The sequence below is a fragment of the Notolabrus celidotus genome, chromosome 16, assembly GCF_009762535.1.
Source record: "Notolabrus celidotus isolate fNotCel1 chromosome 16, fNotCel1.pri, whole genome shotgun sequence".
NCBI lineage: Eukaryota > Metazoa > Chordata > Actinopteri > Labriformes > Labridae > Notolabrus > Notolabrus celidotus.
In genome coordinates, this window is record NC_048287.1 from 24,903,109 (window position 1) to 24,924,665 (window position 21,557).

The following is a 21,557-nucleotide window of genomic DNA, read 5'->3' on the forward strand; positions in this document are numbered from 1 at the left end:
TAAGTTCTGGTTAAGTTCTGGTTCGGTTCGGTTCTGGTTCGGTTCGGTTCTGGTTCGGTTCGGTTCTGGTTCGGGTTCAGTTCTGGTTAAGTTCTGGTTCCATTCTGATTCGGTTCTGGTTCGGTTCTTGTACGGTTCTGGCACGGTTCTGGTTCGGTTCGGTTCTGGTTCAGTTCTGGTTTAGTTCTGGAACGTTCTGGTTCGGTTCTGGTTGAGTTTGGTTCGGTTCTGGTTTGGTTCTGGCACGATTCTGGTTTGGTTCGCTTCGGTTCTGGTTCAGTTCTGGTACGTTCTGTTTCGGGTCTGGTCCAGGTCTGGTTGTGTTTGCTTGAATTTGGTTCTGGTTGTGTTTGCTTGAGTTTGGTTCTGGTTGTGTTTGCATGAGTTTGGTTCTGGTTCTGTCCCTAACCCTAATCCGAACCCTAATCCGAACCCTAACCCTAACCCTAACCCGAACCCGAACCCTAACCCTAATCCGAACCCTAACCCTAACCCTAACCCTAATCCTAACCCTAATCCTAACCCTAATCCGAACCCTAATCCGAACCCTAACCCTAACCCGAACCCGAACCCTAACCCTAATCCGAACCCTGACCCTAACCCTAATCCTAACCCTAATCCGAACCCTAACCCTAACCCTAATCTGAACCCTAACCGTAACCCTAACCCTAATCCGAACCCCAACCCTTAACCTAACCCTAACCCTAAACCTAACCCTAACCCTAATCCGAACCCTAACCCTAACCCTAATCCAAACCCTAACCCTTAACCTGACCCTAATCCGAACCCTAACCCTAATCCGAACCCTAACCCTAATCCAAACCCTAACCCTTAACCTAACCCTAACCCTAATCCGAACCCTAACCCTAACCCTAATCCGAACCCTAACCCTAATCCGAACCCTAACCCTAAACCTAACCCTAACCCTAACCCTAATCCTAATCTGAACCCTAACCGTAACCCTAACCCTAATCCGAACCCCAACCCTTAACCTAACCCTAACCCTAAACCTAACCCTAACCCTAATCCGAACCCTAACCCTAACCCTAATCCAAACCCTAACCCTTAACCTGACCCTAATCCGAACCCTAACCCTAATCCGAACCCTAACCCTAATCCGAACCCTAACCCTAAACCTAACCCTAACCCTAATCCGAACCCTAACCCTAACCCTAATCCGAACCCTAACCCTAATCCGAACCCTAACCCTAAACCTAACCCTAACCCTAATCCGAACCCTAACCCTAACCCTAATCCGAACCCTAACCCTAATCCAAACCCTAACCCTAAACCTAACCCTAATCCTAACCCTGATCTGAACCCTAACCCTAATCCGAACCCGAACCCTAAACCTAACCCTAATCCGAACCCTAACCCTAACCCTAATCCGAACCCTAACCCTAATCCGAACCCTAACCCTAATCCGAACCCTAATCCGAACCCTAACCCTAAACCTAACCCTAATCTTAACCTTAACCCTAATCACAACCCTAACCCTATCCCTAATCACAACCCTAACCCTAATCACAACCCTAACCCTAACCCTAATCCTAACCCTAACCCTAATCTGAACCCTAACCCTAATCACAACCCTAACCCTAATCACAACCCTAACCCTAATCACAACCCTAACCCTAAACCTTATCCGAACCCTAACCCTAACCCTAATCCGAACCCTAACCCTAATCCGAACCCTGACCCTAAACCTAACCCTAACCCTAATCCGAACCCTAACCCTAATCCGAACCCTAACCCTAATCCGAACCCTAACCCTAAACCTAACCCTAATCTTAACCTTAACCCTAATCTTAACCCTAACCCTAATCACAACCCTAACCCTAATCACAACCCTAACCCTAAACCTAACCCTAATCCTAACCCTAACCCTAATCTGAACCCTAACCCTAATCCTAACCCTAATCACAACCCTAACCCTAATCCTAACCCTAATCACAACCCTATCCCTAACCCTAATCACAACCCTAACCCTAACCCTAGGATCAGGGTGAGAATGGTTTTGTAACAGAAATGCACAAAATTGGGCAATTATAAGGCTGCTCATAAAAACACGGTACCTTAAAGGGTTTTCAACACAAACCATTAGTTTTTGCAAAGTTAAGGTAAAATATACGGCAACAAAAGATCCAAAATTAAGAGCCGTTCGGGAGTCGAAAGAGCCGGCTCTTCTTTGGGAGCTGAGTTAAAAGAGACGGCTCTCTGAAAAGAGCCCAACTTCCCATCACTAAAGCACATGCTTACTACCATTTGCACTCTTGGTTGCCCTTGGAACTATTTGTATTGTAAAACGTATCAATGTAAATACTTCAGACCTGTACCATAGTGATAAACAGATAACACTTCAATTTGAATCAAGTAAATACCACTTGTATACTTTAAAACAGAGGGTCATTTCATTCCTTGTGGACTCAACATGACAGCATTTATACTTTTCAAGTAATTGATCTTAAACACTTTCAGAAAATTAACAGTAGCAAGACTCACATATCCCTTCGAGCCACCAAATGGTATCATAACAATGGTGTATGCTGTTTTGTAATGACACAGCACAATTTTATAATTTATTAGAAATGTATTCAAATTATTTCACAGACCCCTACGCTAAGGTTCACGGACCCCCAGGGGTCCCAGGACCCCACTTTGAGAACAACTGAGCTAGAGTACGGTAATTGTGCTCTCAGCCTGCAGAGAAAGTTGTGAGGCACAGACCCCCAAGCTCTCTGGCCGACTCCACTGGTCACACTATAACTTAAATATAAGACTATTTGAATCAAAAGAGCACTCTTCAAGGTTAATGTACCATAAAACATAAACAATATACCCCCGTTTTCTGTGAACGCATGATTATGAAGTCAAGGAGAAAAGATGTGAAAAAAGTTGCGCAGTGTTGCTGTCTTTTCCAGCACAGCGTGCACTCAACTTTTAATGAATGGGGATGTGTTTTGTTAATCGGGTCAGGTCGCACGCAGCCATGTTGGAATAATTTTCCAGGACTATATGTGATTTTCCAGGACATTTTACTTTTTCTCCCATTTTCCAGGTGTTTTCCAGTACTGGAAAACTGGTCAACTGTTTTCCAGGTTTTCCAGATTTTCCAGGACGCGTGGGAACCCTGACTAGTCTCAGTGGGATCTAAAATGTCTATGATCACAACTATAAGGCTGTTAAATATGTTTTCTATTTCTCCCTCCCAATTTTTCCTACTCATCTCACTGAAGGCGTAAAAAAGCCACAAAATAAATGTAATAAATGAAAAAAATGTCATCATGTTAGTGGTCACCCGTATTTTGGAAGTCTGTTCAAATTTAAACACTCTCCAGAGCACACCTGGCACACATCTAGTGATTAGATTGTTTTTTAAAGAAACAGTTTAGGATGTAAATGGTGTAAAATAATATGAAAATAAAAAACTATTTTGTAGCTGCTATCAAAGGCTAAATATATGTGCATTACAGAGTATTATTGCACATTTACATTTTTTATTTTCAGATGCTTTTAAGATGATTTGCTTCTAAAGTAGAGCTTGCTAAGTGTTGGAAAGCAGTAACGATGGTTGTGAAGTTATGGCAGCAGCACTTAAAGCTGATCAGATTTTTCACTGTCACATTTTCATTTCCCTGACGCTCACAGCTCTTAGCTTTCGGCTGGATCTAAGCTAATTATTCACCTGTTTATTAGAAGGCCTTCTTACTGGTGTTTGATAAAGGCAATCAGGTTCAAGGCCATGTTTTACAGTGTCGTGGCTCGGAGCTTAATGCACCACATGATGTCTGCTTGCCTTTCATACAAGAGTGCGTATCAGCGTCAGCATCATGCAGAAAGCGCTCACAGATGATTTTCCGTTTGATTTAGCACGGCTGATGGATGGTGGGGCCCCAAACGAGGAGAAAATGAAAAATGTGTTTGGTTTTTTATTCGACCATCGGGAAGAGAGACAGACTCATTCCCTGACAAACATGCCATCATCTCTTTGTACGTCACACACACATTTACACACATACACACACGATCTGTCTTCCTCTCTGGATCAAACACACGACTACATGTGCTGCTGCTGTCTTCGTGGATGGAGAGAGAGGAGGGCCTCATTTGCCAAAGTGTCTGCGCTGGACCGATTGGGGTGGGTGATAAATGGCTGGTCGAGGATCGGCGGGGGTGCAGAGGAAACAATTAGTGCCATGTTGATCCCTCCTCCTCTCCTCCGCCCTCCATCCATCCCTCATCCCCCTGTACTCTCCCTCTGATTCTCTATGGTGTTCTCCCAGTCAATCACTGTCTCCATCTCCCCATCCCATTAGCTGGACCAGTTCACGGTCTCTCTCTCCTCTCTCCTCTCTCACTGTATCTCAAAGAATTTGCACCTCATCGCCATTTGTATTAATATGCATCTTGAGGGAAGAGAGCGAATAGACATAAATGAATAAAAATGGAAACAGGCTGGTGAACGTTAGCAAGGCAACAATGAAGTGTCTCATCCCTGGGATGCCAGCATCATTAATGTGAGCTGCTGTATTCAGAGCAAGAGAGGAAGAGGGGATCAGGTGGAGAGTGGGGACAGGTAAAAAATGGTATGAGTTTTAAGAGGAAACTTATAAACAAAGGTTATATTGTTCGTGGTTAGGGGGAGGGGCATTTTTGAGAGTTTGAGATGCATGTTCGAGACCTTCATTTTGATAAAGGATGGGTAAGGTATGCCCCAATCAGTCTTAAATTCCTACTTTTGTCCTGCTTGTATCCAGGAGTTGGAATAATATTCTCTCAACTATAACATTTTGAACTCTGCTAAATTCGCTTTCCACCCCTACGACACTGTTGGACAAAATAAAGACAGTATAAAAGAAAGGATCAAAACAGAAGCAGCAGAATCAGACATTTAGGTAGGGCCTGTGTCCACTGACAGCAACTTTGACCCGTCAGCAGCAACAACATCAATTTCAGAGCAGTTCTCACCAACGCCTACTGTTAAATCAAAAGTCTCCACTCCACCTGCATGATAACTCACTAGGCCACACCTGATCAACCAAGCTACGCCCCCAACACTATAAAAGCCTGCACCCAAGCCTTTGTTTCGCCCTTTTTCCCTCCAAACCAGTTACTCCTTTGTCTAAATGTTTGTGCCATGTGGTTTCAGAGATTTACCTGGAGTGGATGCATTACTGATGTAAGTGACACCTTATTTCTGAATTATCTATCAGTATCATTATCAGACATTGTTTATTTAGATATTTAATATCTCCTTAATTTCCCTTTGTTTGTAATAGCAAAAATCATCCACATCCACATCCACACCTTTGTCAGCATTGAGCTGATCCTTTATTTTGCAAATAAACCTTCACAACCTGCCCTGGATCCTGTGTGTTTGACTACACACAACACATTGTTCTGTAAACCAGCATCAAGAGGAAACAAACATTCTACACCTACTGTTACTAAGTATCAGAAGTTATCACTTAGAGGTGAAACGATGTAATGGACAAAAAATCAAAGACAAGACTAACCCATGAATTTAAAAGTTGAGGAGTCATTGGTGAAATCATCTCTGTCTGTTTTCTGTATTAGTTTTAAATTTTCTTCGGGTTTTATTCCCTGTGTGTTTATTCTTACCTTTCCTGTTTTATTTTGTAGTTCTTGATCCCTGTGTTTTCAGTTTAGTTTTACTTCCTGCCCTTCTGGGTTTCCCTCCCATTCAATTAACTTCATTAGTTTCACCTGTGTCCACACCTGTTGCTCGTTACCCTGTGTGTATTTAGTTTCTCTGTTTCCCTTCTCCTGTGTGGGCTCATTACGTCTTCCTTTGTCTTCACCTGGGTTCACCACGTGTTGCTTCCTCCCAGTGTTTCCTTGTGTTCCCTGTGTTTTCTTTTGGACTTTTTGGACTTTAGTTTCTTGGCCGTGTTGGTAAGTTTTGTTTGTACCTTTTTGTTCTTTCGATTTAATAATTTTTCTGGATGAGTCCTCCAACAATGTTCCCATTGTGACACATAAAACTATTTACCGAAGTTATATTGCAGAGGAGTGAGACATCTTGCATCTTTACTATCTTTGCTGGAAGTGGCATGTGACCTCCTCTTCCATGAAACAGTGAAGCAAACTTATCCCCGCTACACAGTAAAAAATTGTCTTACATGAATAAAGATTTCTAAAGGCATGTTTAGATCTCAAGAGTACTGTTGAATTTAGAAGCTGATCGCTAAAAAAGAACAATGAAGTTAGTGTGAATATTGATATCCTATTAGTCGTATAATCATGACTTGTCAACTATCAAAATAGTCGTTAGCTGCAGCCTTAATGTCCCGCTGCACTTCCTCTTTCTTCGGTAGTGACTGTAATGTCCGTTTAAACTTTCTGTGTGCTTAATATTTTGCTGTAAAAACAACAGAAAGAAATTGTGTCCCAGCATTAGCTGCAGCTCTAAGAATGGAAATTATACCCTTGAAAAAATTATTACGAATTAAATAAACTGTGCAAAGAAAAGGCTGAGTCATAGACTGGCAGACTCAATTTAAAGCTTGTTTAAAACTCAGTCAGCAGGGTCCAAATTAAGATTTTTTTTTGGAAAAGGTCGGCCCATCCATTGCACAAATGCAGACCAATTTAAGATGACCATCAGTCTGGCTGAAAGGACCTGCATTAGTTTCAATTCTGTTAACAGAGTCACTCATCGCTCCATATGTCTGTACGCTTCAACCCCTTTATCTGGATTAAAGTTGCCTTTCAAGTTGAGGTCAAAAATCACTGGGTTGCCATGGAGGGGAAGTCCCGCCCCTTTTTGATATTGAGTGCTCAGTGGTGGACATGTGAGAGTGCCAAGGTAGATTATTTTCAACTCAATACAGTGGTGCATTTTTTAGCTTGCGACACTGAGAGCTGAATTCACTGAACTGCAAAAAAAGCAGAACAGGTGCAAACAACTCTGCTAGTGGACACAGGCCCTTGGTCTTTTTTATTCAAAGCTTTTGCCTACCCTGTTGGCCAGCTTACCAACAATGCTTTGCATCAGTAAAAGCTTAGTTTGGGTTCAGGGTGCGTTATACTTGCAGCAGCTTATGTAGCCACCCTGAGCAGAGTTGAGGAGCGTGTTCCAGAGGTTTCCTCACCTCCTAGATTTCTTGACTCAAAGAGATCACTTTAAGCAGTTTATCAGACTTTGTGCAGCTCCCTGTGGAGCCACAAAAAGCTTGATGTAACCCCAAGTCCTGTAAACACTTTGATGTCTAAAATCAGTGAAGTTCCTCCTCAAGCTTTAAGTGCTTGAAAGAGTGTTTTGCAGACTCATTTTGCCCTGAGTTTCGCCTCTCAGTGTAACCTGGAGTGGCCTGTTTGTGAGAGGATGTCTAGGCTGAACATCGTCTGAACATCAACTTCTCGGGAGTTGAGCCTCAAAAAGGATACTTTAGAAGTATTTAACTAAATATAGACACGCAAAATCTTAATAAAAAAGTATCACAGCTCTACCAATGGGGCTTTAAAGTCGGGCATAAGTATTAAGGATAGCTGTATTTCATAACATGTTTTCTTTAAATTATAAAAGTGTAAATGCTTGTGGATGAAACTCTGACTTCACTGTGTCACCACAAATCTGAAACCCAACACAGACCACAGGCATGTATGTGTGTGTGTGTCTAAGTGTGTGAGTGTGTGTGCTGGCGCTCTGTTCCCTGTTCAGTGCAGGACATATTGTATTAAGTGTCTGTCCCACAACGAGGTCAGGCTGATGAATGGCCACTCCTTCTTAAAGTGTGAGGCAGGACCGATCTGTTTATGTCACACCTCTGCTCATTGGACAACAATAACTGTGTGTGTGTGCATGCATGCGTTTGTGTGTGTGTGTGTGTGTGTGTGTGTGTGCTTGTATTTATCATGTGTCACCTTTATGAATGCATTAATGTTTTTGTATAATAAGAAGAGGGTGTGTCATGTGTACATGTGCGAGCGTGTGTGAAGTTGTGGACAACAAGCCCAGCAGGTGTCACAAAATCCTGCTTTGTAGTTTCAGAGCTGAAGCAGATGAATGGCTCACACTGAGTCACTGATCATCACTACAAATAGGTCATGACATAAACAGGCTAAAGAGGGAGGGAGCAAGCAGCGGAGATCATCCCACAGCTCAACATTTAAAAGTCTGATCTCAGCAGGAGGAACTAAGAAGCCGCTCATTCCCATGTGTGCTTTTAATTTTTCATCAAGAGAGACAGTGAAACTTAGCTAAGTCACGCTAAATCATGTTAATTTGTGATTAGGGGGTTTTGGCTTATGTGAACACTTCTCATCTTATATTCACAACAGTGTCTGAATAAACACGACCACTTGTGTTCCGTTAAAATGTCCTTGAGCCCAAACACTGGCTGCCTGTTTTGTAAATTGCTCTAAATAAGATCCTCCATCAAAGTCAAAATTCTTTTTGGTGAAATGAGCACGACACGCAGATTAGCTTGACGGTCAAGCTTTACAACTGGACTTTCAGACCACTCAGTTTCAATGTCAGCCAAAGTCCTCCTCTGAGGGAAATATTCCTCCCGGACTTTGCTATTCTCGCTGGAAAGTTATATTCTGCTCAGTTTACAAAACTACCAAGAGATGAAGGGACAAAATATCTGACATGAAAATGTTAGATTTTGGAGAACTTAACATCAATAATGAGCTACTATAAGTGAGGGAATAAGTGATTTTTAAATATTTAAATATTTTGATATGAAGTTAAATGATTAGATAGCTGAATGCAGGTTACTAATATTCAATGGAAATAAGCGTTTTAATCCAAGCATATGATTGGTACCAATTCTAAAACTCATGAAATCATACAATTTTATAACACATACAAGAATTTTCACTTAATTTGCATAAAAGTCATGCAACTAGGGCTGTCAACATTTACCAGAGTTCACAGTGACTGTCTCTTTAAACATTAGCATAGGGATTTTGTACTAAAAATAAGCCTATGATAATACAGTGTAACTAACTGCTTCATAGTATGGGGCTGAAGTAGTTTACTCTGGTTGCCATCTGCCAATAAAATAGCGTGGCTGTGGCTCAGTGGGTAGAGTCGGTCGTCTATCAGTTGGAAGGTTGGCGGTTTGATCCCAGTCACATGCCAAAGTGTCCTTGAGCAAGACACTGAACCCCAAATTGCTCCCTCTGTTGTTCAGAGGTGTGTGAATGTGAATGAATGAGATCAACTAATACTGATGGTCTATCACTACATAGCAGCCTCATCACTGAGTGAATGGGTATGAATGGGTGAATGTGACGAGTAGTGTAAAAGCGCTTTGAGTGGCCAGAGAGACGAGAAAAGTGCTATATAAGTACAAGTCCAGTCCATCCAGTCCAAGATACAGCAGCAGAAGAAGACCCAATAACCAGCTAGCTAGCCGACCTTTACTGCAGTGTGTGGCTACTACTGCAGCGAAACATGTCGGAGGAGATGACAGATGAAACCAAACTACTCTACTCGCACTCAATAAAGTTTCCTCACCAGTATAATAGTTTTTGAGATTTCATAAAAAAGACGAGTTGTTTTTGGACACTCCAGTCCGCAAGAAATGCAGGACAACAGTGACCTCAGAGGGAAGTAACACCACCAACCTGTTCATCCATCTCCGCCTCCATCATCCTCCAGATTTCATCACAATAGAAAGCGTAAGTTATTGTTAATTTGATACATTTGGGTCGGGAAAAGTAAAGATAAGTTGTTTGTTGAAACATTAAAGCCGATTTGTCATAATGTTGGATTTGACCGTACTTATTGACTTTAAGTGTTGCAAGTTTTCCATAAACATTAGGATAATGCCACGATAATCATGAGGTAAACATCTGATACTGTAACAGCCCTAATCTGACGGAAAACTGCTTTGCAAAATATTAAATTTGAGGTGTAGTTACCTTAACTCTTTGACAGCATATTTTATTTTGATGTATACAAACAGACTGATACAGATGGGGATTTGAGTCAGCACTTTTTTTCTGTAATAACTTAAGATCAATGTACACAATAACTCATTAGAAAGAATGTGATTATTTTTGAGATCTAGTAAATATAATTCTCAGTTGTCTCTTGATAAAGGTACACCACTTAAAACATCATAGTGTACCCATTAATATCAATAATGATAAGGTTATTCTTAACAACACCTGCTAGTGTAATATGACATAATGTAACTGCAGCCCCTTAAATGATCAAAAAGTGAACCAACAGCTCTATAAATGAGTTTAGAATAAAAACAGTATACTGTATGTAAATTCAGTGAATATTTACTTAAATACTGAGTGTCCATTTTCAAGGGTTGAGTCTGGCATCAATTTTTCAATACACCCTTTCAAGATATTGTTGCTAAATCCCTCAATGTTTAATATAACTATAGAGGTGCTCCCTTCCCCTATCGTCAGCTGTTTCAAAAGGAACTCGACAGAAACCTTTGGTACATACGTAGATGCTTTAGTGTCCAGTTTATCGCCATGTAATCTTTGTTGCATGTTTTATTAACACGCCGACAGTCTAACATTTCAGGCAGTTAATTCAGCTCAATTCACCACACACACACTTATCTGAAGAGCTAGAGAAGAATATAGCTGATATAAAATCTCACTTCACTGACAAAAAAAAAAAATGAGAGAAAGGAGACAAAAAGGACAGAAATGAGAAGTTCAAGAAAAGCCATGGTCCACTTATTAGACAAGTAACTTTTCATTTCCATTCTCCCGTTGTAAAGCTTGATGGTTGAATGTTTTTTGTGTTACCATTTTAGTTTGACCTCAGGTGAGGGACTGTCTCTTAGAAAGCACAAACAGATGCAAGCACCATAGACCAAAAATACAGCTATGTAGGTCAACTGTGAGCAGACAATAGTTGTACTTTTGTAGGGGGCATTCTCCAGGGGGTGTGGTTATTATAGGGTGAGCAACACAGGAAGTCAGGTGACTTGTATGAAGGGTCAAAGAATACCTAAGGGTAATATTCAGGCGAGAAACACGACTTTCACCAAGAAAAACAAGGTCCAACATTTGATCCAGGCTTTTAAGCAAATCTCTCCGACATCGATCCCTCCACAACATCTGAAAGAAGTATTTACAGTCTCGCTGAACACAAGGACTACATTTGAAAAATTACACGTTTCATAGTTTTTAACCTTGTAGCCTGCAAACATGAAGGACTTACGGCTCGTTGAATGTAAAAAGAAGTGAATTTCAGGTTTGAAAATGGAGGGAGATAGGTGTTCATTAATGAAAGAGGCACAGAAGTAGCTGCAGAAAAGCTCTCACAGCTTGTGCAGCCATTATGGGGAGCCCTCCTGGAAATATGGAGAGGGAGAGAGGGGCTTGAATGAGCTCTTGTCAAGGTAATGTGTGGGAGTACAGTGTGTGAGTGTGTGTGAATGTGTGTGTGCGTGCTGGGCAGCGAGAGAACGAGTGACTGAATGAGAGAAAGAATTTCACAAAGACAGATAGAGAGGGTAATATTCGTCAGAGTACTTTCCCCCAGCGTCCTTTACTGTGGATGTGTAGCCAACATGTTCATGTTTGCAACTGACCCTGTGTCTGTGTGTGTGCGTGTGTGTGCGTGTGTGTGTGTGATGCATGCGCCAGGTGTGTGTGCTAGCAGGCGTCCCTGACAGTGACAGAGAAGCAGGACACTGGGTAATGGAGTTTGTACCAGTGCAGAGTGCATCACACTGACAGATGCTGGTCCCCTCGGACACCGTGGGGGAGGAAGTGCTCATTCACTCTCATTGCCACCTTGTGGGAGGGCCCGGAGAACAGCGACACATACACACACACAGACAGTTATAGCTTCCACTGCATACAGTCATGGGAGGGCAAGGAGAGGCTACATGAACATATACACACACTTGTATTTGCCAACAATGCAGTGTTTTCGCTGCACACTTTTCACCACAAACACAGTGCTGTGATCTTACTACAGGTGTTCACACACACTTGTTTTCTCCCTGACCTCAAGCATCATGTTTTGCACATGGTGATGATTGCAGTTTGTGTGTTCTGGTTTGCTGCATCTGTCTCTGAGATTTGTCCTGCCACAAGAAAAGAACGCAGATTAAAAGATTATAAAGAGAAATTACAACAATTAACAGGCAGTGTCAATTTGGAGGGCCGGCAGCAGACTGACGAAATTGCATCCATGAAAGTGTTGACAGTCTGTCCTGAGGATTATCTCAAATTAGGCAGACACTGTTTCTAAAAGAAATGTGTCCCCCATTAATCCAGAGATATTGTCTAATACTTTAAGCATCACAAACAGTCTGTTGCAGTGGAGTGGAAGAGGAAATGTTAGAGGTAATCCTACAAACATGAAAATGTCCAGTAACAACTCTGTAACGAATAACCCTGTAACCAAAACTACAACTCATCCACGACACAATGCAACTATTGAACAGACGTTGTGAGGAAAGGCTTACTACTGTAGGCCACCTGGATCCATCGTTTCAGTCGCTGGACTGAAGCAACACCCTACAAACCAATGGGAGTAGACACCGTTGTGAAGTTCCTGGTAAGAGAAGTTAATCCATGGTTTGGAATTCCACCAGAAATAAGTTCTGATAAAGGGGAAGCCTTTGTTCCGAAAAATAGCCAAGGGTGTAGACCTTTTCTGGAGTCCCTGAGCTCCCTTGTCCCGTAGAATTCTCTGACTCGCAACCATAGACGACCTGCTGCTACAGATGTGCCAGACTCCAGCTGCTTCCACTATTTCAATCATCTCTCTCTCTTCATCTCCTTCGATCCCTCTTTCCAACCCCAACTTGGTCGAGGCAGATGTGTGTCTAACATGAGTCTGGTTCTGCTGGAGGTTTCTGCCTGTTAAAATAAGTTTGTCCTTGCCACTGTAACTAGCTAAATGTTGGAAAGTGCTCTGCTCTCTGACGGTTTTCTAACCTTCAGACTAGTCACCTGGTCAAGTTAAATTTGTCAACTCACGAATATCTTGCTTTGGAACGTCCCTAAGATTATTTTTGAGTGTTTAAAAATCAAAACAACACCACTCTTCCCACTCAGTCCTTTGTTAGTAAGACAGCTACCTTGAGCATATCATTAACAGGGGACAAGGTGAAAAATTGAAGGCTGGCTTGGTCAAAAAGGAACAAAAAACGTCCAAGCAGCACTTTCTAAGCTCACTTAATGAAGTCACCAATGGTTGCTTGCAGACGATCTAACAACACACTCCACAAAGCAAATGAAACAAGTTATTTCAAGACTTAAGCTTTGTCACTGATGAAACTGACAAGATAAAAATCTTTTATACCTCATTCTGAGAGGTTGAGCTTATTCTCTTATTTCAATGCTAAGCTAAGCTCACAACTACAGCTTTATTTTGAGCAGAAAAAATACTTTTAATATTTCTATCAATCTCTCGACAAGAATCCCAAATTGTGTCCCACTAATGAAAATCATATTCTAGTTTGTTCTGATACAAACTGCACAAACTGCAGGCCACAGAGGAGCTCACGTTCACCTGCTGCTCCACACACACTGCGCACAGATGAGCTACATGCTCACTTGTAGAAAAACCCATTATCACACACAGTAACTCTGACAAGTGTACTTTTCTTTCTCTCTCGTCCTCTCTGTTGCCTCGCTCTCCCTCTCTCACACACACTCATACTCACACTCTTGTTGCTTGCAAACCCACTTTAGCGTACTCACATTCAGAAACACATGCAGTATTGTGGCGCCAAAGAGCTCGCCAACAAGTACACTACGGTGACATGAGTCACCTTAAGGACAGGGGAATACAAGGAAAAGGTAAGCTGATGATCAGTGAAAGGTTGTGATGCTTTGTTAAAGCCTTAGCTTTCCATTTGAAAACTAGAAACAGAGATTATTACACAAATAATTTGATACATTGGAGCAAAAATGGACAAAACACAACAATACAAATAAACTGCTGAGTCAGCAACTCTCATCTTCTTTGCAGTAAAGGTTTTTGTCAGCTGAATCTGGTGGCTTTGATGGAGCAATGTAACAGTGTAACCTGTTCTAAAAGAGGGTCAAACCCTGACAAAAAGTCCATCTCTGCAGGGATCCCATCCCCATTGGTTTGAAACACTTAAAACAATATCTGTGGGACTTGTAGTGGATGGACTTTGATAAGGTACAATTGCCCTAAAGGCTTAAGGTCTGGTTTAGACTTCTGTGTTGACTCTACGCAGTAATGACCGACACGGTCATGAGCACTACATACTCGTGCATCAGAGTATCAGCTTCACTCTGCAATACTCCACAGTGTGATTTCTATGCAAGCCAAATCACCTGTTTCAGGTCCCACTATGTTTTCTGCTTGCTTGTCCTCAGTGAGCTATGGCGACTCTGAACGTATTGTGTTAAATTGGAGCTGATAAATGTTGACATTGATCTTACAGCAATTATTATAAAGAGGAATAGAGAGGAAAGGTCGAAGGAGATGGGAAGTATGGTCTACATACGGCAGATGTAAGGCGATTCTGGAAATGTTCCAAAGGAAGGAAATACCATGCTTTCCAGTGGACTAATCACAGGGCTTGCAGTCTGCATCGTTTCAACACCTAGTTCCATTTTGGAGGGGGTGCACTTCAGGCTATGTCTGTAGGCTTCTTAGTTGAAACAGGGCAACACTGGCTACAGCATGGGCTACAACATAGTAGGGATGAGCCCAACTAAGGATTTGCTTAGTCGAATCTAATTCATCAGATTTTGCCCATAGTCGAAGAATAGTCGAATGTTTGTTGTTTTTCCTTACTGACCCAAAGTCTGCATGATGGTGACCGCATGACAATATTACGCATAACCCTTTACAATTAAGAGACTCGCTTAAAGTAAAAGGGACAACAGAATATCATGAGCATAAAACTTAAATTTTTTAATCTATATTGCAAAAACAACAAGGTGATGGAGAGAAAACTCAAATAAGGCCACCATCCGTTAAACATGGAACAACGCGCCACTATAGAGAAAGGAATCAGGAGATATTTAAACAGTGTTCACACGGCGGAGAGCAGTGCTGCAGAGGGTAGTTTGTCCAACTTAAGGCTAAACATTTGTATAATGTTCAAAATCAAACCTGAACCAGCTAAAGGGTTTTTAAATCTCTTAACAGAACCTTTTAAAACAGTCTTTCATCGCGTCTTTGTCCGCTTGAGTCTTTTCAAACTGTACGTGAGGAAAACCATCGTGTGTACGGGCAGAAGTGCGCTCCTTGCTTTGTTGACTGTAAATCCTGTCTTTGAGAATATCCTCTCTTATGGCGTGGAGGTGGATGGGATGCTGTGGATTGTTTTTGAGGCTTCGGACAGCTTTGGGTATTCCTGCTGTTCGTTAGGCCCCGTACAATTTTTGTGTGGTCCGGTAATCCTTGATCTCACAGCCCTCTTCATGAAGCTGCTCCTCATCTTCATCACTATTTTTTAGGATCAACTGAAGTATTTCCTGACATTTTGAGCTACCATGAACGTAGAAAGATTTAAAGGTCAGCTGAGGTACGTCTGCTCCACAGGTCCCCGCTAAATGGGAGAGTCCACCTTTAATTACCAGGGGAGATTTAATTACCACTTTAAGGAGATTTAACACTTCAAGAGCTGTTCTCAGAATTACATTAAATAAGTCTATATTTATATAAAAATAGGCTGAATGAGACACTATTTTTTACGGGAAACAGGAAAATAATGTAAAATTAGACATTGAGCACCCCCATGGTTTGAATGGAATGATCCACGTTTCATATGCACATATTCGACTATGAGATTGGCAGTCGACTAAGGCTCGTAAGAACGAATCGTCGAATATTCGACTATTTGGGGTCATCCCTACAACATAGGCTACGGTATAGCCTATGGAAGCCTATGATTTTTTACTCTCTCCTTTAAATTATGGGAGGTAAAGCCGGAGTACTTCTTTTTCATGTTTTTGTGTTTTGATAGTTTGCCAATTCCGAATGGTTTGTGTGGTTTCATGTTAATGGTGTTTGTAACTGGATGTCAAACTGGACATCGTCATCATCATCTTGCTGCAAAACAAATCTACCTATGGGTATAAATAAAGTAACCTAACCTAACCTAAAATAACCTAGGCTATGGCGTGGGCTATGGCATTGTTTCAACGCAGAAGTATAAATCAGGCTTACACTGCAGACATTGCAGCCCATTCAGTAACTCTCAGCTGAAGCTAACTTCTGCAGCAGCAATCCCATAGCTTTTTTGTACCTTCCTGTCATTTAGAACAAAAATCAAGTCAAAATAGAGCCCAAGTTTTAAATACAAGAATCCCTCTTCAACTTTGAGTGTGATATTCATTCGTTTTTTAAAGATCCTTTTGAAAGAGCATGAACTTTCTACATTAGGGGCTCACTTTTTTGGTGCAATATCACTCTAAATTCCACGAGACATTTTAATAAAGGCGGCCGGCAGAATCCAGGAGACAGGTTGCTATTTTAAGGAGACGGTATTAAACATGGTCATATCTGGGACACTTTCCCTTTTTTTTTTACGTCTATCTTACCAATTTTCTTGAAGAGCTGTATCACTAAATTAATCTTACATAACCGCCTCTTATCTGAACTCAAAGCTTAAAGCTCTTCTCCAATTACAAACTTACCCGGCCCACACTGACAGACCACCTCAGCTTGAGGACACTCGTATTCTCTGTCTGTATCATGCTTCCTTTTTACTTTCTTAATATAGTGATGCTATCAATGCTTGAACTCACAGGGAGAGCAGAGGGAGTTTAACAGACGTCCACTGAGTAAACACGATGGGGTGACACTCATTCTCTCTGTCAATGCTTCGCTCTGTGTCCCCTTCATTTAGTGAAAAAAGATGGTATCTTTTGTTAAGAGCAGCAAAGAGGCGAGGGAAGTGTAGTGAGATAGTCTCAGTAATTGAGGATGAGACTAATCACAACAATACGGTGTCTGTTCTGTCTGAACTCATTTCGCCTCTGCCTCTTACATGGATTTTAGAGGAGAAAGAGAGGAATGCTTTGTGCATAAAAGGAGTGAAATGAGCACTTAAGATAACACTACATCTTCTCCCAACTCCACACGGAGGGAGGACACTTATTCTTATTGTCATTATCTACACCCTCTTCCAGCAGAAAGATGAATCTGTGCATTACATCCTGCAGAGTGTTCATGTTTCAGACAGACAACATCTGAGTTATCCAAAGAAGAGTAGAACACTCGTGTCAAAAAGAGCAACTGTGTGCATGTGGTGTAATAATGTGAACAATTGAGCAGAAAGATAACAACTATCATTTCTAATATTCTCAGTTTGACAAATCTAAATGGTTTCTTATTTGAGTCTGCCTTCCAAATTATGACATTTGAGCAATTTCTGACCCTTAAGTGTAAAACTTCTTTCTATATGAATAAGGTTTGGTTAGGTTTAAGAAAACATGAATACTTTAGTTGAGTTTCTGGAACATTAAATAGGTGGTTTTGATCTATTCTGCTAGTCATGAAATTTAAGCAACAACTACTTTTGGCTGCTGATAACTCCATAAGTGCAAATTATTTCAAATAAAAAAGCCCAATAGCACCACTAACAGTCAAAGTTGTGTTCATGGTCCTTTAAATATGAAGGAAAAATGCCTATATAATGGTATCTTTAGCTGTTTTCTAAATATCCTAGTAGTCTCTTTGGCAAGGTTTTGGATTCAGTTACAAATTACATTAAAAATTCTGTGTGGAGGATCTGCGGCCTCTCAGTTTCTAAGCTTATCATCGATGCAGTGATCTGAGTGGGCACAGGATGTTGTGATAATAAGATGCTGCACTGATTGGCTGTCTGAATGTTGTCAAAGGGGGAGTGTGCAGACTGGTGCGGATGGATGCAGAGGTGGAAAAGCACCGAAACAAATATGGTGAGCGCTCCAGAAGAACCTGTGCCACTAAGCCAAATGGTAACACTTGATGGCACATCTGCTGGTGCTGGGTCATGAACTGTTGGTTAAGATTCTGTTCATGTTCTTGTTAAAAACAAAAAGCAACCTCTTTGGTTCTCCAGTGCTGGGACAGAATCATAGCCTGTATAAATAATGGATTTAGTAGCCGTGACGTCAGCCATCTGTTTCTGAAGTGCTGTGTTGAAGCTGATCGTCGGCAGGAGCCATATTGGAAATGCTGAAGCCAACCTAACTTCTGTCGCAGTAAAGAGGTGTGCTTTGAGCCTCCTAGCCAACAGCTACAGCGTTCCCGCCTGTCAATCAAGTCAGCTGTGCCTCTCATTAGAAGACTTGTAATCTTAATATCTTCGAAATTGCCTAGTTATGAAAAAATCCCCCCCCTGTACAGTGTGTGCCGATCGAGAAATGAGCTATTCAGATTACACTTGTCTTTTGTACCAGGCTGTAAACATGTTTATTTCTGCTGTAAAGATTGTCTTTTTTGAATTGGTGTGTATGTGGTTTCTGGTACCAACCTTAAGCAGACACTCAATGAACTGCAGCTTTTTAACACTTCTGCTTTGGTTTCAATTCTCGCGGTTGTATGTTGCTGCTTCGACAGAATACAGACTTTAGTGGTGGTCAACCAACAACACAGCAGTTAGCATGTCTGGCTCCAACCTTTCACATCTTGACTCTTCAACACCAAATTACAGCCAGAGCAGCATCAGAGGAAGCAGCATTGCTCGAGGAGTAGGAGTGAGAGTGGGAGTGGTTTTGCATGCAAGCCTATGCAAATCACTGTCATTATGTCACCGTAGGAGCCAATTTAAATCACCTTTTGGAAGCTATGTTTGCTCAGCAGGTGTGGTAAAGAAAGACTGCACAGGTTTTTATGCTTCCATATTCTTGGGGATGACTACAGTACAGGCAAAGAGAAATGTGTTCTTCATTAAATGGGACCTTAAAGCCTGAATATGAGATTACCAAACTCACACAAAGGATGTTTTTTTTTACCACATTGGGTTCCTGTTTGCAAATTAAATATCTGTATCCACGTCCTAAGTCAGGCTGGTGGAATTAGGCTAATTAGAAAGATCACAAGTTGTTGTTAGTCAGTCATTGCCTTTCAACCAACATTGCACAACACTCCCCGTGTCCTTTGAGGTTTTGCTCATTTGGTTAATGAAGACAACAGCTGTGTTCTTTGTGCTTGAGCAGAAGTGTGTGTCAAAAGCCTCCCTGACCATGGCCCCAGGTAGACTGCAACTTCAGCATGTTCAAAGAGCAACCAAACCCCCCCCTCTGCCTCCTTTTTAAATATTAATATGAGTACTCTGAACACACACCAACAAAGAACAGAAAGGGGAGTAACACACAGAGGCTACATGCTATCTGAGGTCAGAACAAAGCCAGTGTCAGCTCTTACTATTGTAACCCTGTGGCTCTTATCTTTTATTTGATTAGTGAAACGGTCCAAAATGTTAATTTGTTATTTAATCTCATTAACTAGAAGGAAAATATAAGAAAATAAAACAATAGAAATAAGAATTGAGTGTCTTTAAAGGATGCATACCCAGCTTTGTTTAAGTTTACATTTTTCTCAATGCTTGGACTGATTTTATGAAATATATCTTTGTTTTTAACATTTGGTTTCTCTAATTAGGCTTAATAAAGGTTTTCCCCTAGTTAGAACTTTAGCTGCAAAGGTAAAACACATTTAACATCCACAAAACCATCTCTGAAATAAACATTTGATGTATCTTGACACTAGACATCGCAGTTCACTGCTTTTCAAGTGTGGACACGATCCTCTTTGTCATACATATCCAGTCACCGTAAATTCAGGAGTCATATAGCATGTGAAGCCTAACCTAAAATCTGCTCAAATGAGTTTTCTGGTGAAGACAGTTTCACAAAAACAGAGAAAAAGGTTGTTTCTTCCTCAAATTGACTCAGTGATATTCATGTCCCGTGTGACAAGCATAAAAGAGTCTTTCTATCTCTTCCGCTTTCCCTTCCTCTCTCCCTCCACCTGCCCTTTCTCTTCCTCCCTCTGCTGATCCGTTTCCAAAAGAATAGTAGGGGGTATGGGACCAGACGAGATAAACTTACATGCACACATACTTACAGTGTTTGTAATAGAAACACACAAATACTCACACAAGAGGTATTAAAGCCAATCAGATAACATTGAAACGATAAAATGTCATCATACATGGAGCTAAATCTCTCTGCAAGGGACATAAAAAGAAAATCGATTCCATCACACTTTCAGCTCTATTTTTAACATTTTATTTGCATTGATTTTTTTTGCCATATGTCATCAAAACAGAAGTCTCTCAGAAGTAAAGATGGGAAGATGTTCACCACTCTGTGAGAGACTGTGTGAGCAAATAGTTCAACAATTTTGGAGTAATGCTCCTCAGTGTAAAATTGCTAAGAATTTGGGGGTTACATCAGTAGTACATTGTATTTTTTACATGGTCACAACTCTTTCAGTATTTTGTTGTCCATCTCCCAACATTTTTGACAAATGTTGCTGGCATCAAATTTAAAATGTCGATCATAAAAAAACACAAGTTTTCGGTTTCAATATCTGAAATGCTGTCTTTGCTCTATTTTCAATGAAATATAGCATTTAATGATTTGAGAACCAACATCTCTGCTTATTTTACTCAGTGTCACAACTCCCCATATACAGAAACAATAGCCCTTGTCGCAGAGGTCGTAGGTTCGATTCCAGGCTTGACCATTTGCTGCATATGCTCCCCCTCTCTCTGCTACCTACATTTCCTGTCTCTCTTCAGCTGTCCTGTCCATTAAAGGCAAAAAAATCCCTCCCAAAAAGGTGTATCCCATACTTGTTACAAATAATGAAATGAAGTATGAGGATCAAAGTCCTTTTTTTGTACCAGATTGTGAATATGTTTCATTCTGCTATAAAAATGGCCGCTTTAATGTGAGCTCTAACAGCACAGGGTTTCCTTGGCTTTTTCAGCCAGCTTCAAGTGGACAATCAGGAAACTGCTGTTTTTGGCACTGGCTTTGTCAACACTAAAGGTCACGGGTTGATTTCTACGCAGATGATGTGATTGTCTCTGAATCCTTCTTGCAAAGGAACAAACAGGTAACACCAAGTAGAAGAAGGGGGCACTGCCTTTTCAATTATCAGAGATGCTGTTATTCTTTCAGGCACGTGATATTAAATCAAACATGATAAATGACATTTCCTGCAGGTCACATTGAACTTGACCTTTGAGCACCAAAATTTAATCAGTTCACGCCTGAGGCCAAAGGGGCGTTTGAGCCAAAATCAAGCTCATCCCCTCCAGGCGTTTCCGAGTTGTAGTGCTTACAGGAATAGGACATGGATATAAGCTGTTTTCCAAGGCATAATGATGTCACAGAGATATTGCCTATCATTGCTTTTGTATTCTTCTGTTAGAAATAGCAACAAAATTACATCAAAAATCTTGGTTAGCCGCCAAAAACCTTCTTTCTCTGGTCCAGGATGTGGACGTTTGCACAAAATTTGAATAAATTCCATCAAAGCCCTCCACAGATATTATATTTAAGAACGGGACTGACAGGCAGAGAGAGAGGGAGCTGTATGTCATGGTGGCGTGCATAAAAAAGTAAAGGGAATTACTCCACAAACAGGTCATTCCAGAAAG

At 41.1% G+C, this 21,557-nt stretch overlaps 1 long non-coding RNA gene across 1 annotated transcript in view; it reads right to left on the bottom strand.

The window, feature by feature from the left end:
- The window catches only part of LOC117827826, a 91,131-nt gene that overhangs the window by 23,786 nt on the left and 45,788 nt on the right, over positions 1-21,557 (bottom strand). The gene's annotated exons all lie outside the window — the stretch shown is intronic.